Consider the following 20,150-nt stretch of genomic DNA (forward strand, 5'->3'; position numbering starts at 1 on the left):
TTTCATTTTAAAAATTTCAGGCCTATTGGTCAAGCCATAATCTATTTTACAAAAAAAAATATATCGCTGGAGCACATCAAGGGCTCATTGGATATAGGCTGGAGACTGTAGTCAGCTAAGCAACAGCTCTGCAAAAAAGGACCTGGGGGTCACAGTGGACAATAAACTGAATATGAACCTATTTAATTTAATGAGGATTAAAACCCACAGTGTGTAAAGGTGTCCTGAGGCACTGTTAGGGTTCCAACCTGCTTTAAAATTGTACATATGTTAATAAACCACTATATTAAAGTGATTCTGATATATAATGACATTTAATTTTAATCACGGAAAAAAGCGGATTGGGGTTTTTAAATCAGAGAATTTGCCATTTTTAAACAGAGAAAACTAAGATCCCTGCTTATGAGGAGAGGCTGAGGAAACTGGGCTTATTTAGTTTGGAGAAGAGAAGACTGAGTGGATTTAATAGCAGCCTTCAACTACCTGAAGAGGGGTTCAGAAGAGGATGGAGCTAGACTGCTCTCAGTGGTGACAAATGACAGAATGAAGAGCAATGGCCTCAAGTTGCAGCATTAGGAAAAACTCTCTCACGAGGAGGGTAGTAAAGGTTACCCAGAGAATCTCCATCCTTGGAGGTTTTTAAGACAGGGCTAGACAAAATCTTGTCTAGGATGATACTGTTGGGGATGGTCCTGCTTTGAGCAGCGGACTGGACTAGATGACTTCTTGAGGTCCCTTCTCACCCTAACTGTCTATGATTCTATGATCTGCTACAAAAATAAGCCAAATTTTCAAATGTTTAATATAATGTCCAATCCTTTCTCCCTTGCACATCCAAAATTCTTATTAAAATATTAAATTTCTAACATACAAGAAATGAACACCAAGAAAAAAATAATATTTCTGTGCAACTAAGATATTCACTTGAAACAGCTTGGGTTTAGCAGATTTTGAAATAGGTGAGACAAATGAACAATCTGATTGACTAATACAAATTTCAACCATGAGTGCAATCAGTGCAATTTACCACCAGCTGTAAATTGTACTGATTACATTTATGGCTCAAAACCCAGCCACCTCACTGCTTAATTGCCAGAATAAATAGTTCTTAAATATTTCATCATTTTCACCACTATAATATTAGATTTCTATTAAATATTTAAACAACACAACAGGGTATAAACAATGCTTTACAGTATGAGGTGTGTAGATTCAATGCACAGTTCTATACCCAGCACTCCAAAATCTATTAATAAAGAACTGTATGTTTGCCAGTAAGGGTGCACTAATAGAGATTTTTGCAGCCGATACCAATAGCCTATTTTTAAGGAGACATATCAGCTGATACATATCCAATTTCCAATACCCAACCCAGCAGCATGGAGAGCTGCCTCCAGCTGGTAAGTCTGGTGTGGGGGGAGGGGCGAGGGAGAATGGAGGGAGCATGGGGGGGCAGATCAAGGCCCCTGCCATGAGGGAGGTGTGGGGCTGAGGCTAGGGAAATCGCTGCCTCGCTGAAGCAGAGTGGGCGGGTGTGGGACAGTTCCGCGGCTTATCTATGGGGCATGGGGGGGGGGAGGAGTGGCTCCCACCACTGCACGCCATTCGGCTGGGAGCCACTGGCTTGGTGGCTCATCCAGTGCTTGCCCACTTGCCCGGCAGCTCCCACCACTGCTCCCAACACTCGTCTGGGAGGGCATGGGGGAGTGTGTGCCCCCGGGTCTGTGCAGGGCAGGGTGGGCTGGGGCTGTGCCAAGCTCTTCCTGGTGGGGCAAGGCAGGGCTGTGCTGGAAAGGGGCTACGGGCCAGGCTGCAGCCAAAAATCACCATAGCCCCTTTCCAGCGCATCCCCACCCTGCTGGGAAGAGCTTGGCGTAGCCCCAACCTAGCCCAACCTACCCTGCGCAGACCCGTGGGCACTGGCCCCCCCCATATGCCCTTCCGGATGAGTAGTGGGAGCAGTGGCAGGAACCACCAGGTAAGCTGGTGAGCACCAGATGAACTGCCAGACCAACAGCTCCCGGCCAAGCAGCACACTACAGCAGGAGCTGCTCCTCCACTCCCCACACCTCTTGGATGAGCTGTGGCACCATCCCATGTCCATCCACCCCACCCTGGCTGGGCAGTGCTTGCCTCAGCCCCTGCCCCACAACTCCCTCACCACAGGGGCCTTGATCTACCCCCCTTGCCCCTTCCCTTCCCCCACACCCCTCACCTTGCACCACACCAGACTTAACAGCTAGAAGCAGCTCTGGACTGTGCTCCTTACTGCCTGTGCTGCACTGTGGCTGTGCATATGCACAAGCCATTTATCAGCCAAATTATCGGCATGATATGGCCAATTTCCAATGTAGTATATTTTCTTTATATCAGTGCCAATCCGATATCGGATCAATGCATCAGTGCACCACTACTTTCCAGAATGCTTTATTGTTTTCACGGCATTAAGAAAAGTAGGGGCAGATTTGCAGGAAAGAGTGCAGTGATATGGCTGCACCTCCCCTTGATTCTTGCTGCACCCAAAGTTTAAAACCAGCTGTTCAGCAGCACACCATCTGCACCTTTTCAAAACCCTAGATCTATCCATGAAGGAAAGGTTTTATAATGTCTAAAAGCCACCATCACAGGAATTTTAGTATGCTAATTCATACCTAATTTTGTATTTGTTCTACTCAAACCTTAGCGTGTGAGGCAGAACTCGTAATGTCAACCTAAAATCATTCAGTCCCAGCCCTGGGTGAGGCAGATAGATGGCAGGGCCAGGCTGGGCTGGGCTGGACTGTGGGGGCAAAGCCCTTCCCAGCCAGCTGTGGCTCAGCCTGGGGCCACAGGAGCTGTGCACCTGGATTGCTCCCAGGTCCCTGCACCCATGCCAGGCCTGGCTGGGCTGTCACAGAGGGGCTAAGGCAATGCTGCACAGAGTCCCTACCCCCTGCCCTGTGATGAGGGAGGAGGAGGGAGAGAGCCCTGCCTGCTGCAGCAGCTCCCTGACAGCCCGGCCTGGCCTGGGCATGGGGAGCCAGGAGCAAACCAGGCGCACAACTCCCATGGCCCCAGCCTGAGCTGCAGCCAGCTGGGAAGGGCCCTGTCCCTGTGACCCAGCCTGGCCCAGCACCACCATCTACCCGAGGCTGAGGCTGGAGTTGGGCCTGTGGGGCTGAATTGGGGCAAGCTGTGGCAGCGGCAGGGCTGGGATGGGTGGCTACGGGGCGCTAAGCAGCAGCGATGCTAGGTGGGACCTGGGGGGGGCTATGGCCACCCCAAAATTTACCTTAACCCCAGAGCCACCCCTCCAAGCCCTGCCGCTGCCACTGCATACCCCATGCAGGCTGCACAGCACAGTCCCCTCTCAGGGCCCCCACCCCACCAAGAAGAGGGAAGAGGCTTGCAGCCCCCATGGGGCTTCTGCCCCTGTCAGGAGTCCTGTCAGGCATGCCCAGATGCGAGCCCAGCATGGTTCCCTGATGCAAAGGGGGCAAGGAGAGGGTTTATTCCCTCCTCCTCCCCATCCCCCCTGGAGGACCCCAGCCAGGGTCTGCCTGGCTGGGGCAGAGCAGCCCCTGTCAGGGGGTGCTCAGTCTGCATGGGGGCAAACAGTAGAGGTGGTGGCCGGGGCTGACAGACGTCACCTGTGGTTCCCCGGTGGGAGAGGAGAGGTAGGGAAGATAAGCCCCCTCCATGCCCCCTTTGCCTCAGGGGGCCATGATGGGCCAGCATTTGGTCAGACCCCTGCCCTTGCTCTGGCTAGAGGGCAGAGGCAGGGCCAGTCCTGCTGTCTGGAGCAGAAAGCACAGCACAGCTCAGGGCTCCAGAGCATGCTGGGATGCTGGGGGACTCTGATTTAACTTAAACCAGGTAGGGGCCTGGAACAGAAGTTCTATAAAGTGGTTTGTCCTCAGTCAGTTTAGTCTGATACTACATTCAACCAGGTTTATCTTAAACCAGTTTTGGCCATTTTGAAACTGGTTTATGTGCACTGAACTTCTGTTCTGCTACAGGTTTAAACCAGTTTCTGATCACTTAAACTGGTTTATGTGTAACTTCTGTCCCTAGCCTGAGTCATATGTGTAATCAACACTGACTGCAAATTACGTTAATATTACAGTGAAGATCAAAAAAAGCATTACTATATAGAAATTAGGAAGAGATCATACTGACACATTTGCTAATAGCATTATCAAGGCCACAGGGATGCAACATCTTTGCAACAGACATAACTTGTGCTATACTGTGTATAATCTTCTGTTTGGATTTCAAACCCTAATCTTTATCGGCTTATTATACTAGGTTCAGACAGTCAGTCCCAAACTGTTCTGAAGGACCAAATCTTCAACAGTGTTTTGATGTACCATTGCGCATAGATATTTGCCTCTGTTGACTTAATTCAATTATACAGTGTTACAAGGTAAACAGAAATACAGCGCTAAAGGATTCTAAATATCCCCATTTCATGATACTCCTTTCAAGTATGATTTGGAACCTATACTTCTGACAGAAACAGAATTATTTTTACATGTAATTTTTTGACATGGTGGCCTTAATGTATATTTCACAGCTTAAACCAACCCAGGAAGTACCCAGCAGAAGTGAATATCTCTGTGATACTCTGCAACCATCTGCATTTTTAATGTTTACAATTTCTCTTCAAAATTCAAGAGTCCCAAGAGTTACGTACATAAAAAAAATAATCCACTGAACATGGTTCCAAAAGGTCTGATAAAGGTTATTTGTTTGGTAAAACAGGTCCCCTTAGGGCACACTGTCTTTCTTATTTACTGTGCCAAGTCTGTTTCTTAAAAATCCATCTTTTGTATGTTTATTTTATTACTTGCCTGATGATAATAAAGACAGGCTCAAACTCCCCACATTTGGCCCCACTGGCCCAAAATTACATGATGCCAAAATCTTAGCAGAAGAAAGACAAAGGTACTGAGAGATGAGGAAGCTGCAACCTATCTCACATCATCTCTTACTCTGTCTAAACAAGCTATTGATCCCCTCTTCGTAATAACTGCAGTGGCCCTTGACAGCATAAGAATACATATAAAGTACAGGCAGTCCTTGACTTATGACGTTTCAAGTTGCAACGCCTCGCACTTACAACGTTTATAAATTGACACCCTGTTTCAACTTTATGACATCAGTTTCGACTTTACAATGCTTGATCTGATGCGATGCCATGCCAGCGAACAAATTCGCTGCATCAACCATCTCCCTGGAGAACATCTGTCCAAACTTCCTTGGACACTTTCTTTAAGAAAGCAGACAAGACTCCAGAAAAACCTGCAGCCAAGACTCCTGAGAAGACTCCAGCCAAGAACCCTTCAAAAAGTCCAATCAAGAGCCCTTCCAAATGTCCAGCAAATAAGTCCTTCCAAATCAGTATGATTGCTATTTACAATATAAATACATTAATATAGCTATATTATCTATAATTGATTGAGTACAAAATTCTGGGTTATTTTTGGTGAAAATAGGGTATGGAGCCTTGGTTCAGGAACCAATCCCCCATTTATAACATTGTTTCCTATGGGAAAATTGGTTCCGAGTTACAACGTTTCTACTTAAGACATGGTTTTCAGGAACCAATTGTGTCATAAGTCTGAGGACTGCCTGCAAGTCGGACTGGTAAGTAGAAAAGCAGTCTTCACCCATTACCAAAAACGGCAAGGGAAAGCGTACAAAGTAAATAAATGTAAGTACTACACAAAACACTTGTGAAACCTTGAGTAGAAAACATTGGAACACTTCCCTATTGTGACTGTCACCAAGCCAGTAGGTAATTATGAACTTTAGCTCTAATATGCCTTGAAGAATCTTGCAAAGAAGATTCAACAAGCAGACCTGGATCTTTTGCAAAAAACCAACAAGACAAATATGAACACTGTGCTGCGCTCTAACAAAAACCATAGCTGCTTTGATATGTAAATGTTTCAATATATTCCGCACAGGCCGTCTGCATGGGCATGTGTTCTGCCCTCATTGCAGAAATTGCATTACCACTTCCACTTGAGTTCAATGGCAGGACACCCATGTCTCAGCTGGCAAGACACTAAGGTGACACTGTAAGACTTCAGAGAAGTGTGCTGAGCTACACTTCTCTCCCATAACACCTTTATCGGTTCCATATCAAGTAGCATTATGTCCTCAGAAAAATACATCAGCTTACTGAGACACCACATTTGTGCACGCGCTGATATTTTTCCAAACATTTCAAATTGTACCAAATAATTTTTATTTCTTTTTGTAAAGGGCAGAAAGAGTGGTTATAATTCTTCTCTGATCTACCAACCACCTTCTAAGCCAGGGGAGGGCAATTATTTCAGCTGAAAGACCGCTTACCCAGTTTTGGCAGGCTGTCGAGGGCCGCATGGGTAGCCCCACCCCTTGACAGGTGCCCCGCCCCCTGGTCACCATCTTGGGACCAATGTCCCAATGTCTTAGGACCAATGTCCCAGGGCCAGCATCAGTGAGGCCCAAAGCGGGGCACAGGCTGGCAGAGGTGTGTGGAGATGGACTGGGCTGCACCAGCAGAGAGAGTGGGGAGCTGGCCCAGCTCCATAGAGCCCCTTCCGGCTGGGACCCCACACTCCCGCCACCCTGCTATGGGGCCCACTGACACTGGCCCCGGGGCACCAGTGTGGGCCCTGTGCTCCCGCTGGCTCCCCACCCACACATTCCCAATGCCCCCCAGCCCCACGGTAGAGGCGGGGGGGTAGCGCACAGCCCCGACCACCTGCTCGCCAGCAAGGAAACAGCTGGTGCTGAGTGCAGGGAAAAGCGGCCCCTCGCCCACCCCATGGCCAGAGCTCCTTGCTGCAGGTGCTCACAGCCCACGCAGGGCTGTCTGGAGCAGGCATAGGCAGCTCCACATGGGCTATAAGTGGCTACAGCGCAGGGTGCTGGCCATGGGACAAGAGAGGGGCTGCTTTTCCCCACACTCAGCACCAGCTTGTAACCAGGCCCCACTGCCAGCCTGGGCCCTGTGCCAGCTCCAGACTTGCTCATCGGCAGAAGCAGCTGAGGCCCCACAACTTGCCACGCTGGTCAGTGTTGGCTGCTGCTGCCCACCCAGAGCTCGCGCACTGGGCAGCCTAGAGGCAGCGGTGGCAAACACTGCACGATGTGGCAAGTGGGGGGGCCGCAGCTGCTGTCACCACGCACAGCCCAGATGTGAGAGCCCGGAGCTGGTGTGGGGCCCAGGCTGGCAGTGGGACCAGGTCACAAGGTGGTACTGAGTGCGGGGGGGGGAAACGCAGGCCCTCCCCACCCCATGCCCAACACCCTGCGCTATTGCCGCTCGCAGCCCACCTGGGGCTGCTTGTGCCTGCTACGGACAGCCCCAGGTGGGCTGCAAGCAGCTACAATGCGGGGCGCCAGCCACATAGAGGGGCCACTTTTCCCCCGCCCCATGCTCCGTCCCTACCCAGGGTCCCCCCCAGCCCTTCTCCCCCACCAGCCCTTCTCTTCTGCCCTTACCTGTGGTTCCGGCGCAGAGCAGCCACATGCTCCCAGGCCAGAAGCCCCGGCTGGGGCTTCCGGCTGGGAGAGGCGGAGCCAGGCAGGCCCTGCTGTTGTGGGAGCCTGCCGGGCCTCCCCTGGGTCCTACTACCCTTGGTTCCTGTCATTTTTTACAAGAACCAAGGGTAGATAAATATTAATTTTCTACATTTTTAGGGGCCCCGTGGGTCAGATAGAATGGCCTCGCGGGCTGGATGCGGCCCATGGGCCGTATTTTGCCCACCCCAGTTCTAAGCATTTCCATACTAAGAAACTTATTGGATATCTTGAAGGAATGGCTGCTAGACATATGCCTCATGGAAGCAGCAGCAGCAATATAGTCTGGAGACAAAAATGGAGAAATGGAGACAATCCAATGGATAAGCCATGTAGGAGCATGAGAAACTTACAGCTACATCTAGGAGAGTCTAATATCCTGATTCCTAGGCTTGCAGTACTATAGCTCTACTGGCATTGTTCTATTTCACATCTACGTATTCATCTTGATTTGCAAAAGCAAATCTGCTATCTAACCATGCTGCCTGTAGCAGCGTGGGTGGCTTTAAGTTGCATGTAAATCAGGAGTGAATATAGTTCTGGGGAAGAGAGGAAGAAAGGAGAGCTGGTTATAGCTTCTCCTGTAATTCTGAAATTACAGCAATTGTTAATCCATTAATGTATAAATAATGGAAGAAGAATCTTGAATGTGATAAAATAGGCATAAATACAGCAATCTTAAGCCTACCACCTTCAGATGAACTTTCAGCAGCCTTACATAACCCCAAGAAAGAGGAAAGGAAGAGAAGTTACCTCCCTAAAAATATATATTTACATATATGCATAATTATATATCCACAGCAATTACAATAGCAAGAGTTTCTATAAATGCAAGCAGAAAACACGTCTGGGCTGCTAAAAAGGATTCATAAAAGAGCATTTATACTACCATCTGGAATGTGTAACAAGATTAGATCAGAAAAACAGAAGTAAGCAGTAGTCTTTTTGCTCATGGGTAATGCAGAATGAGGCAAAATATTAAGTCAGCATTGTTAACCTAATGCAAAACGAAAGTTGATTCATGTCAGCTATTTTTCATTGTTTAGCATTACCATCATAATGTGTCAGATACTTTAGTATGCAGATAGGAAAGGGAAATACAGATGATTTAGATCTGACCAAAAAGAGTAAACTATGCTTTAAAACCAGTCAAACAAGATCACCAAAATTATAACCTGAATAGGTTACATTTGAAATATTAAACTGGTATAACCCTTGGATCAAAATTTAAAAGAGTGCCTAAGAGCCAGATTTACAAGTGGATTTGGGCACCTAATGTTACAGATGAATGCCTAGTGACAGTTACAAAAAACAACTAAATGAGTGAGCTGTCTAACTGCCACTGGCTGGAAATCTCCAGTCTTTTAAAAAGGATTAAGGTGGCGAATTTATTTTGGCTCTTTTATAAATCCTGGTAGGCTGCTATCTGCCTGTTTAGGGAAGTAACTGGGTTGTAAATCTGTCCTTTCACCCACATTGGATTTTTTCACCCATGTAAATCACCCCAGCGGGCAGTGGACAAATGTTTAGCTATCTCTGGGCAGAGCTGGTTATAGCTGCAGCAGGCAGCTATTACAGTGCCTCATGTCTAGGTGTTTGGGGAACAAGTAATAGCTAGTTTGCCTTGTGCAAACATATAACCTAGAACAAGGGTGTCGAAGATATGGCCCACCAGGCCCCTGAAGGGGCCAGCAATTCATGGGTAGAACCCACCACCAAATTTCTAGATACAGAGTCCTACTGGGGATATGTGCAGGTGGGGTGGAGTGGGGCAAGCAACAGCTGTACCAGACAAAAGTTTGGATCCAGCCCAAAAAGCTCCTCACAGTCCAGATCCATCCCAGCAAGCTGGCAAGTTTAACACAAGACCTAGAATAAGCTGCATACACACAACATACACTGATATAACTCACATTAATGCGGTTTTATCTCCAGATGCTTCCTGAAAAAAAATGACATTAGGATTGAGTAAATTACACTAATGCGGGGCTTCACATCATGTGTCTGTTCTCCACTAGTTTTAAAGCTGCGTTATGTATCCATGCCCTAAGTTTCACTGCAGATGAACATAACTAATTTATATTTGAAAATGGGTTATAAGTTCCTAAGTCACTTGGAAGCATCTGCAAACTGTAGTGAAAAGCCAAGAAAAAAAATTGGGGACAGGACTGGGAATGTGGAAAAAAATCATCCTATGACCATAAATTCCAGTTTCAGCCAGAACAACAGGTAAAACATGCGCAATGAGTAGCAGACTGCAAAATTACGCGAAGTGACTAAACCCCTCTAACACAGTGGTCTCCAACATTTTTATGGTGAAGATCACTTTTTGGAAGTAAAGGGCACACCGGATCTACAGCGCCCCCTTCCACCTCACCCTGCCCCCCACCCCACAGAGTGTCCCAGACCCAGCTGGGCTGGGCTGAGGCCCGATCCCACTTCTGTGCTGTGGCTGCACTGAACCACGCCCACTCAGCAGCCAGACTAGTGTGGCATGGTCCCTGGCCTAGCCAGATCTAGGACTGTCCGTAGTCCAGGGACATGTGGGGGCAGGGCTCCCGCCACTGGGCACAGCCTGGCGGAGGCCCCAGGGACCTGTGCCCCCCCACTTGTGCTCTGGGGGCAGCGGGCAGGCAGCAGCAGCCGCCGCCTTGTCCAGAGCACAGGTTGTGGGGGACACAGGCCCCCAGGGCCTCTGCCGGGCTGTGCCCAGCAGCAGGAGCCCCCACCGTGTGCCCCTGGGTCACAGAGAGTCCCAGACCTGGCCAGGCTAGGGCCCGACCCACTTCTGTGCCGCCCCTATGCTGCACTGAGCCAAGCCCACCTGGAAGGGGGAGGAACATGGTGTCTGCCCTCAGCCCGGCAGGGTCTGGAAGTCTCTGAGACCCAGAGGCACATGAGACCCAGAGGCTCCCGCTGCTGGGCACAGCCTGGCAGAGGTCCCAGGGGCCCATGCCCCCCCCCACATACACACACCTGTGCTCAGGATGAGGCAGCTGCTGCTGTGGGCTGCCCACCCCAAGCACAGGTGGGGGGGTCAGAAGCCACCCCTTGCACCCCTGAATGACTAGATCTTCCCAGACCCAGCTGGGCCAAGGCCACCCCCACATGAGTCCCCGCTGCTGAGCTGAGCCATGTCTGCACTTGGCCACTGCAGCGGGACTCAAGGCACGCAGCAGCAGCAGCTGCCTCTGTTGCCTCTGCCCCCACAGACATGGGCAGGGAACCCCTCTCCGTGGCCCTAGAAGAGCCCCCCAGGCTACAATCATTCGATCACCCAGCCAGGCTCGGGCCCTACTTACCTTTCCCTGCTCCTGGCTGGGCCACACGGTCAGTCACTCACCGCCAGGGCCTCAATTTGGCCCCTGCCCCTTCCCTCCCCCACAGATTGACCTGCTGGGGCTGTGGGCAGTGGGTGTGCATATGTACATGTGCCCAGCAGTCTCCCCAGCCCAAGACTGACCCAAAGAGGCTCTGAGATCTACCTGTCAATTGGGGTCCCCGGGTTGGTGGCCACTGCTCTAACATAAGGCTAGGCAACTAGTACCACAAGTGACATGGACAGCTTATGTGTGTAAGGCAGGCAGCACAGTGGAAATAGTGTGGGGAGTGGAAAGCAGAGCAGCAGATTGGGTAAGAGAAGGAAATCAGAGTGGCACTCAATGGGAACAGGGCTTAATTTGGGCGCACCTACCAGAAAGGCTGGCCCCCACTGCTCTAATGTCTAGATGCAGAGAGTAGCACAATGCGTTAGTATACTGGCTTGCCACCTCCTGATTAGTGGTATTAAATCCCGGCTTAATTCAGGGGAAATTAAAATTTATAGCAACATCCTATTTCTCAATTGTGTCATAAGCACATATTATGACATGACTGCCTGTCTCCAACAAACAGAAGCTTCTGAAAATATCAACAGGACCATTGGCACAGAAGGATATTGATGTTTGTTGGTGCCAGCTCTGATGTAGTATGTGTGGTAAACTGTACCTTTTCTGAGGCTCTTGCAACAGCCAGCAGGTGCTAGGTGCTGTGTTTCCCAGAGACTCATATTACACAATGCTGAATTCAAACACTGACTTAGGCCTTTTTCAGACTCCTTGGTTCTGAGTGATCACTGAACACTATCCCACAAGTCTGATCTAGCTCTTGGTGATGCTTTATTTGATGATAGGGTTGTGAGAGGTTAAACAATGTTTAACCGATAAGCCCAGTGATAATCAATTAGCTTACCAGTTATTGTTTAGCTCAGGATAGCACAGTCTGGCAGAGAAGTGGGGGAAGAGAAGCTGTGCAGTGCCCCAGCAGGACCCAAACGGTGGCAGGGCAGGAAGTAAGGGGGAAGGCAGGAGGGGTGGGGAGGGCAAGGGGGACTAGTACCAATAACCTAAGAGGAAAACAGCAGGCAGCCTAATAACTGATCGATAAAGTAATTAGATGTTCATTCACAGGTGCTCCCTCCTTCCCAGCACAGGGCTTCATAGGCTGTGTTGTGTGGCTCAGCTCGCTACCGCCTCCTCCTCACCCTTAAACACTATTTACGTCCTTAATTGTAGGGACCTCAATTAAACCATACTACATGCTGAGGACTTCTGACAAGTCATTTACTTAGGTACTCAGAAGCACACATCTAGGATTAATTTAAGATTTTTCTAATCTAAATCCTATGGGGACTTTTACACATGCTCTGGGACTTGAGCCCGGTGTTTTAATTAGAGCGGCTCCAAGAGCCATGGGGGTGTTTAAACTGAAGCTCCTCAAACGATCTTTAGTTCAAGCATCCCCGCCATCATTTTTAAGTGCAGGGACGCTGATACATGAGACACAGGAGGCTGCTGGAGCACAGTAACTGCCACGCTCTAGTAGACTAGATTAACTGTCTGCTTGCTCCCATGTGCTGGAATTCCAGAGTGTCGAAGCGGCCTCTGCACTCATGTATAGGCACCCAATAAGACAACAGCCACTAAGAAAATACACTTATAAAATGAAAATCCACCACTAAAGAGGTAGCACAGTTGCCACCTAGTCAATTTGCTGCCACAGAACCTGTCCATGAAATCCTTCAGTAGGCAAGGCACCCCTTAAAGGTAATGGAAATTTTGTCTAAGTATGGTCTGCATATTTATGTTCATAAGACCTAGTTATTCAAATGAATCCGGTGGGCATATCCTTATGCCTAATCAATAAGGTTCCTTATAGCACAAGGGATCATCTAGATAGATTCAAATGAAAAATTATGGCCGTGGTTTATGACCAAGGTATCACTCAGCATATGAATGCACAAGAAAGACAGGAGACTTTTAGAGTGAATTTTCTGTCAATCGTTTTAATTTCACATTGCTTTAACATAAACACTTATGTAGTGTCCTATTTGCATCCTAAACTATAATAGAATTTTTTAAATCTTAAAAACTACACTTTGCACTCTGGAAAATTGCTTGGGAAGTTTCAAATATCACCACTATACCAGACCAAGAACTCAGTCCTTACCCAAACCAAAAATACAACAATCTTTACTCTTCATAAAATGTGTGACAGGCTAGTTGGTAGTGACTAAGCCCAGGGGTTCTGAAAGGGCAAAAGATGATTGGAGGACTTGGGATTCCCTTTCCTCACCAATCAGGCCCCAGAGACTCACCCTCCATGTCCCCTGATTGGCCCCTTGGGTCACCTGGATGGGGATAAAAGGGCAGCACGGCTGACTCAGAGAGACCAGTGAGGGACCACGAGGAAGGAGCTTCAAAGAGCTGGCAAGAGCTGAACCAGCGGGGCAGGAGCAGTTGCCCCAGAAAGGCCTGAAGGACTGGGACCTGCAGACAGGAGTTGGACCCTCAGCAGCACAGTGTGCAGCCAGCAGGAGAGGCTTCCTGCTGGGCTCCAGGATCCCCTATGAGAGGCTGCGGCCAGCAGGAGAGGCTCCCCAGATCCAGCAAGGATCTCAGCAGCAACCTGAGAGGTTCCCAGCTTGGTTTCCAGCTCCTCCAATCCGAGGCCAGGCAGCTCGACGTGAGGCCAGGGCTTCAGGAAGGTCAAGACCCTTAGCAGTGCTATCGCTGGTGGCTGTGTGGTAGAGTTTCTACCTACCACATGGAAGATCTGAGTTCAAGTCCCAACTGGGGTGACTTGGGATGATTGAGCTATACAAGAAATGAATCTTCTTGCAGTGGAAAGGGGCCATTGTGCTTTCCCCTTTTTTCCACCTCCAGGTACCTAGGCCCTATAGTTCCTTGTCATTTGACATTTTGTATTTTGTGCCTTTTTATATTTCACCAACCAGTAGTGTTTGCTCTGCTGTTTGTGGTTTATATTTTGTTAACCCTGTCTTTTGTCAATGATTGTAAGTGTCTAACCTTTGTTGAATCCTGCCCGCTTGGGGCATTGTAGTGTCTACTATACCCCCTGATTTATGCCTGTTATGTTCCCAGTATTGTTCCCTCATTAAAAGGTATATGGTTAAGTCCCCATTGGTGGTATGGCTCTGCTCTATAGGGGGAGGAGAGTCCCTACACCTCCCACAGCACTTGTGTACCTGCTTTGATCCCTTCAATTGGAGAGGGGGTACCTCTTGGAGTACCGCCTGGGTTACAAATGTATCAACATTGCATTCATAATTACTTTCATTATAAAAAGTTAATGTTTCTACTCTAGTAATTTTGATTTTTTTTTGTGGCATACCCCAAAATTATTTAGTAAAGGACATAAAGGCTGATTAAGGAAAGATATTCAAAACAGAAATTATAAGAGCAATTTAGGATTTCTCTGGACTAGTTACTGTTGTAATAGGCAGAAAGTTTTTTATTGTACATCCCAGATAGTTTGGTTTATTTTGAATGACCTTTCTGTATTCTCCAATTAGTGCTTTCCTATAAGTGCAAAACTCACAGACATCAAGTAAAATACACAGACCAGAAAGCTAGACCGAAAACATAACTCAGGAAAAAATCGTATTAAATTCAGCAAGCGCTATTAAAATAACTTGCAACAAATGACTAAACTTGATAAATTGCAGGCAATTAATTCATGTGGCAATTTTGTTTTATAACTTGTATCCTACTTACTGTTTCCTTGGCTATTCTAATTATTCCTTGATAGGGTAGTAAAACTCAGAAATCCATTTAAATGTATGAAACATCTCTCCTCAAAGGAAACTGTTAAAAACTATTATGTAAATATATCCATTTAGAAACAGTTTCAAATATATATAATACAACTGAGTGGGTAACTGTAGTGAGCAACTGAATAAGAAGGCATCACAATGTGGACTCCTGACACTACAGAAAAGAGTAGCCTCTTCAGGGCCGGAGATGTCTATCATATTGAAATCCTTACGGAAATTTCTCAATGGAACACTACCTTCATAGAACATAACTGCTTCAGATCAGATCACTGTTGGCACCGTTAATTAAAGAGATTTCAAAACTATTGCAGTTTAGCTTTGGCTCTGTCTTCATGCATCAAAAGAGTGTGAGTTTACATTAAGATAGCTAATTCAATGTGAACTCCAAATGAAAATAAGGCACTATAGTGAATACGGAGGTAAAAATTACATTCCTTGCCCCTGTGTTGTTATAGCCTTCTTGATGTAAAAACAGTGGAGACAAGTTACAGAAGTTCTACTATGAATTAAAGGAAGTGTGATCAACCATGGACATGAGATGTATTGCTGGCGTTAGCTTGCTGAATGCTCGTAAAACTGTAGATGCCTTATCTTTACTTAGAACCCAATGGTGAGGTAACTACCGTGTGTAAGCTATATTGCTGGGGGAAATAGCAACGCTTTAATGTTGTGGATCTTTGATGAAATAGATTGTAAATGTTTATACACTACTATCTAAGTTAGCTTTTCTGGTAGTTCTAGTTCTATGTACCTATAAATAATTATGACATTTTAGAAACAAAGCTTGCAATAATGTGTCTTTCAAAGCTCTAGTTCATTGGGTGTAAATACTGCAGACCAGCTCACTATCACAATAGGCATACATTTTAGTTAAAATACATTAATTTTTATAGCTAAAGCTAAGGATAAGCAAAATGAATTTTAGTTCATTATTTCTTTGTAAAGTAACCATGTTTTAAGGGACTATCAGACCAGAAAAACAAAAGGGACACATCTCAAAAATTCATTTGTCCTAGCAAGAACAAACCATTCGATTACATGCCGATACAGCATCTGAACCATAAGAAGTAGTCAGTCAACAAAGCAACCAATCTTTCTGAAGTAACATTCCACAAGTTTACACCCACAGCATACGGACTATACTTTCAGACAGTAATACAATGCACAAGTCCAGAAGTCTTAAATGTATCAACAATTTGCTATATATGAATTTCCTCCATAGGGGACCTCCAGATCGGTAGCCATTTGGGAGACAGTGATCACCTTATAATAGAATTCAACATAAGACGGCGAGTGGGTAAGGTAATTAGTAGGGTGAAAGTGCTAGACTTTAGGAAAGCTGATCTCAATGCACTCAGGCGATTAGTCAAGGACGCACTGCAGAGTAGGAGTTTTGAAGGGATGGGAGCCCAAGAAGGGTGGCTGTGCCTAAAGGAAATGATCCTTCGGGCACAAAGCAAGACAATCCCCGAGCGAGGCAAAAGAGGGAAAGGGGCCAGGAGGCTTCCATGGCTGACCAGAGAAATCCAGGGCAGCCTAAGGGACAAAAGGGGAGCACATAAAAAGTGGAAACAAGATGAGATCACTAAAGATGAATATACCTCCTCTGCTCGTGCTTGTAGGGAGGCAGTTAGGCGGGCCAAAGCTACCATGGAGCTGAGGATGGCAACCCAAGTAAAAGACAACAAGAAATTGTTTTTTAGATATATTGGGAGTAAAAGGAAGGCCCAGGGAGGAATAGGACCACTGCTAAATGGGCAGAAACAATTGGTGACAGATAGGGGGGACAAGGCTGAACTCCTCAACGAGTTCTTTGCCTCAGTGTTCCTACACGAGGGGCAAGACAAGTCTCACGTTGGGGTTGTAGAGAGGCAGCAGCAAGGTGCCAGACTTCCATACGTAGATCCTGAGGTGGTGCAGAGTCATTTGGAAGAACTGGATGCCTTTAAATGGGCAGGCCCGGATGGGCTCCATCCGAGGGTGCTGAAGGCACTGGCCGACATCATTGCAGAGCCACTGGCAGGAATATTCAAACGCTCGTGGCACACGGGCCAAGTCCTGGAGGACTGGAAAAGGGCTAACGTGGTCCCCATTTTCAAAAAGGGGAGGAAGGAGGACCCAGGCAACCATAGGCCAGTCAGTCTCACCTCCATCCTTGGTAAAGTCTTTGAAAAAATTATCAAGGTTCACATTTGTGAGAGCCCGGCAGGGCAAATTATGCTGAGGGGAAACCAGCACGGGTTTGTGGCAGGCAGATCATGCCTGACCAACCTAGTCTCTTTCTATGACCAGGTTACGAAACGCCTGGACACAGGAGGAGGGGTGGATGTTGCATACTTAGACTTCAGGAAGGCCTTCGATACGGTATCCCACCCCATACTGGTGAACAAGTTAAGAGGCTGTGACGTGGATGACTGCACAGTCCGGTGGGTGGCGAATTGGCTAGAGGGTCGCACCCAAAGAGTCGTGGTAGATGGGTCAGTCTCGACCTGGAAAGGTGTGGGCAGTGGGGTCCCGCAGGGCTCGGTCCTTGGACCGATACTCTTTAATGTCTTCATCAGTGACTTGGACGAGGGAGTCAAATGTACTCTGTCCAAGTTTGCAGATGACACAAAGCTATGGGGAGAAGTGGACATGCTGGAGGGCAGGGAACAGCTGCAAGCAGACCTGGATAGGTTGGACAAGTGGGCAGAAAACAACAGGATGCAGTTCAACAAGGAGAAATGCAAAGTGCTGCACCTAGGGAGGAAAAATGTCCAGCACACCTACAGCCTAGGGAATGACCTGCTGGGTGGCACAGAGGTGGAAAGGGATCTTGGAGTCCTAGTGGACTCCAAGATGAACATGAGCCAGCAGTGTGACGAAGCCATCAGAAAAGCCAATGGCACTTTATCGTGCATCAGCAGATGCATGACGAATAGGTCCAGGGAGGTGATACTTCCCCTCTATCGGGCGCTGGTCAGACCGCAGTTGGAGTACTGCGTGCAATTCTGGGCGCCACACTTCAAGAAGGATGCGGATAACCTGGAGAGGGTCCAGAGAAGGGCAACTCGTATGGTCAAGGGCCTGCAGACCAAGCCCTACGTGGAGAGACTAGAGAAACTGGACCTTTTCAGCCTCCGCAAGAGAAGGTTGAGAGGTGACCTTGTGGCTGCCTATAAGTTCATCATGGGGGCACAGAAGGGAATTGGTGAGTATTTATTCACCAAGGCGCCCCCGGGGGTTACAAGAAACAATGGCCACAAGCTAGCAGAGAGCAGATTTAGATTGGACATTAGGAAGAACTTCTTCACAGTTCGAGTGGCCAAGGTCTAGAATGGGCTCCCAAGGGAGGTGGTGCTCTCCCCTACCCTGGGGGTCTTCAAGAGGAGGTTAGATGAGTATCTAGCTGGGGTCATCTAGACCCAGCACTCTTTCCTGCTTATGCAGGGGGTCGGACTCGATGATCTATTGAGGTCCCTTCCGACCCTAACATCTATGAATCTATGAAATCCATAAATGCAGAAAGCAATCTGCAGAAGGGAAGGGGATTAAAAACTGGGGACTAGTAGTTAGAGCAGGAAGCAGTCAGTAATGGAGACCTAGGATTCATGGGTTCTACATACCTGACTAGCAGGTATGACCTCAGGCATTTTACTGGTGAATATTCTCAGTTCTTTATTTCCTTCAAGTGGGAGCTGAGAATAAACAACTCCGCTGAACATCAAGCTACTGAACCTCCCCATGATTTACTTCCCCCATTGGCTACAACAGTATAGATCAGAGGTGCCCGACTTATTTGGTCTGTGGGCCAGATGAACAGTGCCAGGTCCACAGGTCCAATCTGGCATGCAGTGCTGGCCCAGCTGGGGTTCGATCCAGCTGAGCAGAAATGGCCCAGCCAGGGCTGATGCAGCTGCAGGGGACTAGAGCCTGAAAGAACTGTGCAGGAACAGATCAGCTGAGACCTGAAGTAGCCAGCCACAGGGGGCTGGGGCCCAATATAGGCACATGGGAAGGGTCCACCCAAAGGCTGATCCCACGCGACTGCATCAGGCCCTGGCCAGGCCATTTCTGCATGGTTCAATCAGGCCCCGACTCAATCTAGCTGCAAGGAAACAGGGCCTGATCCCTCTGTGCAGAGCCAGCCCAACCAGAGCAAATGCAACTACGTGGGGCTTGGAAATTTGGCAGCAGGGGAGCAGTGGCAGTATTCATAGCCACCGCCCACCACTGCCAAATTTCCAGACCTATGGGTCCAATGACAAGCTTCCACAGGCCAGATCTGGCCCATGGGCTGGCCATTGAGCATCTCTAGTATAACTACTTAAAATTATAGGCAATGAACAGACAAATGCGATCATTTGTCCCATGAGAAAGCCCTTTGCCCCAGGATTGTACAAACTTATACACTGATTGAGGGACAAGCCTCTCAGGCTGCATGCTGATCACCTGCTGGCAAAGGAGCAGCAATGCATATCAGAAGGGTGACATTTGTTAAGTGACTGCATTCATCCTGTTTTGATCCAGGTCAAACTACAGGACAGTCAGTTGGTCAATTAAGGCATCTGTTTACAGCCACAAAAATCTAGAGCTGAAAGTGCCACCCATCCTTTTGCATTTAAGGCAGGATCAAGTGTATCTGGGCCATCCTAGGCAGCTGTTTATTGAATCTATTGTATAAAACCATCAGTAAAGGAAAGATTCCACACCATCTCATTCCAGTGTTTCACTACTGTAATGGGGCCAGAGGTTCCTGTAACCTTAATGAAATGCTGCAGCAGAGAAAGGCAGGCTGGTCATCAGGCCTAAAATGGAAACCCCTGTGGGTGGCTGGAGAGCCACCTGACCGGAAGAGGTGGTACACTAGGAGGCACATGAGGCTAGTGCCTGAGACCAGGCAGTCAGTCGGACCCTGCAGGCAACAGGTAAAGGAGCTCCTGAACAGGATGGCTGCAGGTGAGGGACTGACCAGCACTCAAGACATCCCTGTGAGCTGCAAGCAAAGAGGAAGGGGGGCCTTATAGCATGCAGGGCAGTTATGACCCAGTGCAGGGAGAATTTGTGTTACACAGCCTATGGGCTTGTGTTTATGTTATGATTAAGACCAGAGAACCAGATTGTGGCTATGGAGGAGATATGGAGACACAAAGGGGTGCTGACGGGGCACTCAGAAGCAGGCAGCCTAGCTGGGGGTCAGGAACCCAGAGGGCTGGAACTGGTGTGCCATTCTAGGCCAAGGCCAAGAGGGCTAAGGTCAGGATCAGACAGCCTAACCTGGGGTCAGGAACCCAGGGGGCTGTGAGCTGATGCAGGTGGAGGCCAGGAAGCCAAGGCCAGTAAAAGCAGTCTAGCCTAGGGACAGGAACCCCCAAGAGCAGAAGACTGGTAGCAGAAGCTGTCCAGCCTGGGATTTGGGACTATAAGGGCAGAAGACTGGTAGTGGAAGCATCCTGGCCTGGGGTCAGGGACCCAGAAGGCTGATGGCTATGGTAAGGCT

General features: G+C 48.1%; 1 protein-coding gene across 5 annotated transcripts in view; it reads right to left on the reverse strand.

Annotated features, from left to right (window-relative positions):
* KIAA1549L (KIAA1549 like) overlaps positions 1–20,150 on the reverse strand; it is a 292,080-nt gene that overhangs the window by 240,874 nt on the left and 31,056 nt on the right. The gene's annotated exons all lie outside the window — the stretch shown is intronic.

Source organism: Alligator mississippiensis, chromosome 2, assembly GCF_030867095.1.
Source record: "Alligator mississippiensis isolate rAllMis1 chromosome 2, rAllMis1, whole genome shotgun sequence".
Classification (NCBI taxonomy): domain Eukaryota; kingdom Metazoa; phylum Chordata; order Crocodylia; family Alligatoridae; genus Alligator; species Alligator mississippiensis.